Below are 7,467 nucleotides of genomic sequence, written 5' to 3'. Positions count from 1 at the left end.
TTTGGTTCAAGTTAATCGGGTCAGATTAATAAAATCGGATCACTTTGCCACCTCAACTCACCAACTGAATGGTACAGTATTTGAATGCTAGAAGTATAATACAATATCATACATGGACCACCGACCACGCCATGTGATAAAAACAAGTGATGAAGTTACGTTACATGTCACTCAATATATTCACATACCCGAAATGATCTGATATATATATAATCACTTTTTATTGATTTCTATTGTTGTTCTAGTTAATCTTGTTTGAACTGTTTCAACTTAAGATCTCTCACAAACTCATTTTTTTACCACTTTTATTTTAATTGGTGTAAAAATCGTCTTCAGTTAAGACAGTTCTGTTAAGGGAGATAAGAGGGAAAATGTATTGTTGTTATTAGGTTTTTGGCAAAGCAGACTTAAATAGGAATTACAATAGCTAAACGTAAGGCAAGGATAAAGCATCAAATAACAATAATATCTTAACAAATCATATATTTCCTAACACCCCCCCTCAAGCTGGAGCATGAAGGTCGAGAGTGCCTAGCTTGCCGAGAATTGCAAGAAACTGCGGAGAGCCCAACGCTTTGGTGAATATGTCGGCCAGTTGGTTGGTGGTCGACACATGAGTTGTTGTAATTAATCCTTCTGTAATGGCGTCACGAATGAAATGACAATCGATTTCAATATGTTTCGTGCGCTCATGGAAGACGGGATTGTGAGCAAGCTCAATTGCGGATTGGCTATCACTGTAAACACGCATGGGAAGAGGCCAACACACGTCCAGACATGAGAGAAGGCCTTTAAGCCATTTCAACTCGCAAACAATGTTGGCCATTGATCGATACTCCGCCTCAGCGGATGATAAGGAAACTGTGTTCTGTTTTTTTGTCTTCCACGAGATAGGAGAGCCACCAAGAAATATGAACCAACCCGTGACTGACCGTCGTGAAGCAGGACACGCACCCCAGTCAGAGTCGCACCAACCCGAAATGCTCAGCGTACTATCAGCGCGTAATAACACCCCTTGACCCGGACTGCCCTTGAGATACCGCACAACTCGGAGAGCAGCCGCCATATGTTCCTGTCGTGGCTGGTGCAAAAAACGGGAAAGGATGTGAACGGCGTATGAGAGGTCTGGTCGTGTGACAGCAAGGTAGACCAGACGGCCGACGAGGCGCCTGTAAGGCTCCACATCTTCGAGAATCGGACCAGTAGCTGCGCCCATGGTATGATGTTGCTCAATGGGAGTAGCGGCTGGTTTGCAACCCAATAACCCAGTTTCGGAAATTATATCGAGCGCGTATTTCCGTTGACTGATATATATCCCTTCAGCGTTCCGAGCTACTTCAAGTCCCAAAAAATATTTCAATGGGCCCAAATCTTTCATATGGAAACAATTACTCAAATAGGTTTTGAATTGTGCAACAGCGGAAGAGTCATTACCCGCAATGACAAGATCGTCTACATAAATTAAAATGAATAGACGCACCTCACCTTGCGAATAAGAGAACAAGGAGTAGTCGGAATAAGATTGGTGAAAGCCATAGCTTTTAAGAGCGGAAGTGAGCTTTGCAAACCAGCAACGAGGTGCTTGACGCAACCCATATAAGCTCTTCTTTAAACGACATACCTTTCCGTCTTTGCCTTGACCGAAACCAGGAGGGAGTTTCATATAAACTTCCTCCTCTAAATCGCCGTGTAGAAACGCGTTGTGCACATCCATTTGGTGAAGTTCCCACTTATTTATAGCTGCAACGGCAAGAAAAGTGCGAATGGTAACCATCTTGACGACGGGAGCAAAAGTTTCACCGTAATCTAAGCCTTCGACCTGACGATTGCCAAACACAACAAGACGAGCCTTTAAACGCTCCACTGTACCATCGGACTTGTACTTAATTTTATATATCCACCGGCAACCAAGAGCTTTTTTGTCACTTGGGAGGTCGGAGAGTTCCCAAGTTCCATTACGTTCTAAGGCGTCTATTTCAGTTTTCATAGCTTCGCACCACCCTCTATCTTTAATGGCCTCTTTGAAAGAAGGTGGCTCAATGCCAGCTGTAACCGCTGCAAGAAAGAGACGATGCTTTGTGGAGAAAGAATGACAATCAATATAATTTGCTAGATCGTATGACGTACCTGAGGGCGACGGAGGAGAGCTTGGTTCGCTTGATTGCGGGGATGGACTTTTTGCAGAGTTAAGGATGAAGCCACGAAGACGAGAGTTTGGGAGTTTTAATCGATGCCCTCTGCCCATTTCAGTCGAAACAGAAACAGTGCTGTCAGTGGCAGCCCCGACATCAGACGCTAACTGATCACCAGTAGGCATCTCAGTGGGGTTATCAGTCCCTGTTGTCGTACCCGAATCTGCACCTGCGCTGGTAGTGTCAGGCGGGAAGTGAGGCGTGAAGTGGGGACCCGTGACAGAGGAGTCGGGCTCATCGTCGTCAGAGTATAAAATTGCCGTGTCAGAGGCATCAGACGGGTTGGCTGCAGGATCAGAATGAGCCTGTTCTATAGCTAATGGGAACGTATCCTCATAAAAAACAACATCCCGAGACACAAAGTGTGTTTCAGTTTCAAGGTCATACAATTTCCACCCTTTCTTATTATGAGGATACCCCACAAATAAGCATTTACGTCCTCTCTTGGCAAATTTATCTCCCTTTGTATTTTGGTTATGAGCGAAACATAAGCAACCAAACACCCGTAAATTCTCATAAGACGGTGCCACACCGAACAAGCATTCATATGGGGTTTTATGATCGAGTAAAGGAGTAGGGGTACGATTAATTAAGTACGCAGCAGATAATATACACTCGCCCCAAAAAGATTTGGGCAAATTTGCTTGAAATTGAAGGGCCCTTGCAACATTCAAAATATGTCTGTGTTTACGCTCAACACGCCCGTTTTGTTGAGGCGTACCGACACACGATGTCTCAAATTTAATCCCATGCTTGAAAAAATATCCTGCCATACAATTAAACTCCGTTCCATTGTCACTCCGTACAGTTTTAACATTTTTCGAGAATTGGGTAGTAACCATATTGAGAAAATTCATAAACATATCAGTTACTTCTGTTTTATCCAACAAAAGATATACCCATGTAGCTCGGGAAAAATCATCCACAATTGTCAAAAAATATGTCGCACCACAAGACGAAGAGATACGGTAAGGTCCCCATAAATCACAGTGCACTAATTCGAATAAATCCAAAGCATGCTTAGAGTTCGAAATAAAACTAGTACGATGCTGTTTCGCAAAATGACACGCCTCACAAATGGAGTTTTTATTGCAAAATAAATTACTAAGAGAGGGAATAGTCTTGACCACTTTTGCTGACGGGTGTCCCAAACGTCTATGCCAAAGATTGAAGTCCTTTCTGTCCGTTATAGTGTGCACAGTCATAGGCTTCTCCTTTGCACAAATCCAATAAAGTCCATCCCGCAGCTCACCGGCTCCAATCGTCGTCCTCGAAGAAAGGTCCTGAATTAGACAATTATTTTTAGCAAATTCAAAGCAATAATTATTTGCTAATTGTGAGACAGATATGAGATTGCATGTTAAACTGGAGACAAAGAGAACATTAGTGAGAGTAAGGGACGCATTAATATAAACCGATCCCATTAAAGTAGAAATGACTTGTTGGCCATTTGGAAGACCAACAGGACGGCCTGCAATTTCAAAGCAATTCTCCAAACATGACAAGGTACCCGTGACATGGTTAGAGGCGCCCGTATCAATGATCCAAGTGCACATACCACTAAGACGATCCGAGGCAAGAAGGTTAGCGGCTGCACCCGCTGTTACAGCATTTGCGTGAACCGTGCCCGTAGAAGAACTACCCGCTGCTCCTGAAGTTGTCGAAGCAGACCCGGCAGAGCTAGAACCAGACCCTCCTCCTCTGGACCCTTTTGAACGAAGGCGTCGGTAATCGGCCAAGTTGCGAGGCCTATCACCCCACCAATCAGGGAACTTCATAGTCTTAAAGAAACATGAGGGTGCATCATGACCCCTGGTATTGCAAGCAGAGCAAATAAGCTGCTGACGTTCCGCGCGTTCCTTATCGCGGAGAGCACGCCAGTCGATGGAAGCATGAGAGGAGGGCATGGCAAACGCAGTAACCTCCGAGACGTCAGAAACAACAGTAGCAGAACGTAGTCGTTCCTCTTGAAGGACAATATTATAAGCGCGATTAAGAGACGGCAGTGTCTCTTGTTGAAACTGTTGTGATCGTATTTGGCCATACAAAGTCGGGTCAAGTCCCATGAAAAATTGGTGGAGACGCTCGTTATCCAAGCGTTGAATAGCTTTTGGGCCAATACCACATTCGCATTTCCCACAAGTACAGGCAAAGGGTGGTTCATGAATAATAAGCGAGTCCCACAGCGTTTTTAATTTACCGTAGTAAGATGTAACGTCCATACCTTTATGTTGCTTGCAATTATGCAATTGAGTTTTGAGGCCATGGATTTTCGTGCCATCAACCACAGCAAATTGAGATTCCAATTCCTTCCATAAGACGGATGCATCGTCCACATAGGAAACGTTAGCCAATAAAGAGGGATCTATGGTGTGTCGAATCCATTGTACAAGTGTACAGTGGACGGCTTCCCAGTTTTCGAGGTCAGCTGTGCTGGTGGGTTTCTTTATCGTCCCATTAACAAAGCCGAATTTGCGTCGTGATTTTAGCGACATTGTCATTGATTTCTGCCAATCGTCATAATTGTCTTGACGAAGGACAACATGTGAGATTTTTGCACCTGGCCCATCTTGGGATCCGAGGTAGTAAGGGTTTGAAGGGTCGAGTTTTTGGAAAACGACTGTGTCGTCGCCAGACATGATAGGATATTTGAGAATTTTCGTGGTGGAGGCTAGGTTTTAGAGTCAATCACTGATACCATGTTAAGGGAGATAAGAGGGAAAATGTATTGTTGTTATTAGGTTTTTGGCAAAGCAGACTTAAATAGGAATTACAATAGCTAAACGTAAGGCAAGGATAAAGCATCAAATAACAATAATATCTTAACAAATCATATATTTCCTAACAAGTTCCAAACAATAATTGGTATTGTTATACTTCATAATACGTTGATGACACCATGTGATAAAAACAAGGAATACATGGCAATAGGGCTCATCGACCTTGCTAACCCGGACCCGGCCCGCCTGTGACCCGTGGATGAAACCGGCCCGCCTGACCCGGGCCCGAACCCAGCCCTATATCCGGGCCGGATCCGGGTCCCCAAATGTCAAACCCGGCCAGTCCAAACCCGAACCTGTTCTAGGCCCGCCCATAAACCCGCCTCACGGGTCACTTTTGACCCGCCCCGACACGCCAAACACTGACCCGGCCCGGATCCGGCCGACCCGCACTGATGACCACCCCTACATGGTAATATAAAGAAGTGCAATAATTGGTACGAGAATTTGTCTTACTATAAAGAAGTCTAATAATTGAGGTTTTACTATTTTCTTTTTAATTAGTTGAAGTAGTTTATTTATTAGTTGTCTCTCATTAATGTAGTAGGCAGGGACGAAGCTAAGACGAAATAATGACCGGTCCGATTTGATCAAATTTGTCGATGTTTATCCTCATGTATCATAGGTCGTGACACCATTATAGAGCTAATCAAATGGCCCAAGCTCATTGGCCCTACCCGCTTTTTTGTAGGGCTTGGGCCTTTAGTTTTGGCCCAAAAAAGCCCATGGGCCGGCCTAGAAAGGCCCAAAATATTTTCGGACCGGGTTTGGGCTAAGCGTTTGGCTCAAATTTTGGCCCGGCCCGACCCATGTTCCAAGCTTAGTAAAGCTCAAATCAAAAGCTGATTTGAACACATTTTTTTTAGTATAATTTTAATATTTGCTAATTATAAATATTTTGAATAATATGTTACTTTTTGTATTTGTAATTTTTAGATTTATCATTTTATATACCGAGTATAATTTTTAACTAACCTTCTAATTTGTTTTGTGGTCGGTTTTTTCAATCACATGAGCCGATACCTCTGAAAATAAAACAACAAATAGCAATATAGAATTCTCAAAATAATTCTTTATTTCGATAATCATACTAAAACTACTAATTAATTACTAATTAAATATTTAAAGAAATATTTCATTGGTAAACAAAATCGGACCAAATAGAAGGTATAAATAGGGGTAAAACGATGTAAATATTATAGAGTACGTTATCATTGGACATATTAAGACTTAATGAAAACACACAATGATACGACTTTTATTCAAATTAGTGGACAATACGACAACATCAAGATTACAAATAAAAATACACAAGACAAGTACAATAAGGAGTAATACATAGTACTCCGTATTTGAACACCATTTATTCATTACATTAATATTAGAGAATATATTATTACGATTATATATTAGAGAATATTAATAATATATTCTCTAATATATAGTTAATTATTCAACAGCGGTTCATGATGGCAATATCGTAGGGGATGCAAGTCCTCAATATTGGGATTAAACTACGGTTGCATATACACCTTCCGCAACACTCCCTACTGTTCGAGCAACGCTCACTAATCCCCTTGCAGGTAAGGGGTTGGATATATGCATCATCGAGCATTATGCTTATGAGGGGATTAAATTGACGAGTAGCAATTGCGGGTTCAGGGATGGTGGCTAACATTAAAATGGCCAACAACGCCACCATACTAACCACCTTCATATTCTTCTTCATCTCCATATCAACCGATAACACACTTTGGATTTTTTTTTTTCTTTTTTTAGTTTGATTGATGGTTGTTTGTGTTTGTATATATTTGGCCAAGTTTGATAACCTTTTTATAGCCATGCATGGCAAGTTGCAAGGCTACAATTGACAAAACTACCCTCTCTTCGTAAAAATAAAATTGCACAAATTCTCATTGAAGATGAACACTATCTGTTACAAGCTGAAGACGGATAGTGCTTCTCTCACAATATGCAAGTGACAAATCAATATATTGGGAATTAAATGAAGTACCCCACTTGCCCCTCCCACTTGTGATATTGTGAGCAGTGACGGAGTTAGGATTTTAAGTCAACGGGGGCGAAAGGGTAATATTATAAGAGGGTCTCGAAAAAATTCGAAAATTTTAACTAAAAAATTCGAAATTTTCAAATGCCAACGGTGGCGACCGCCCCCCTAGTCCCTAGCTCCACCACTAAATGTGAGAGAGACCCTATCCATCTTCAGCTTGTGACGAATAATGCCCGTCCTCAAAATAAGACAAGCTGAAAAACTTGTGGGACTAGATACACCCATCTTTTTTAAATAAGATAAGAAAACAAAATTGATCAAAAATCAATCTATAACATTTGCGGTTGTGAACGGTAATAGAAAATCAATGATTTTCAGTTGTTGTAACCTTTTTACCTTCTCTTGACAAAACTACCCTCCCTTGGTATAAAAAACGTGCATGAATATGTAATCTCGTGACTAATAGGTCCCGGGCCTTTGGTCC

The sequence above is a fragment of the Silene latifolia genome, chromosome 11, assembly GCF_048544455.1.
Source record: "Silene latifolia isolate original U9 population chromosome 11, ASM4854445v1, whole genome shotgun sequence".
NCBI lineage: Eukaryota > Viridiplantae > Streptophyta > Magnoliopsida > Caryophyllales > Caryophyllaceae > Silene > Silene latifolia.
Note: the sequence above shows the minus strand (reverse complement) of the source record.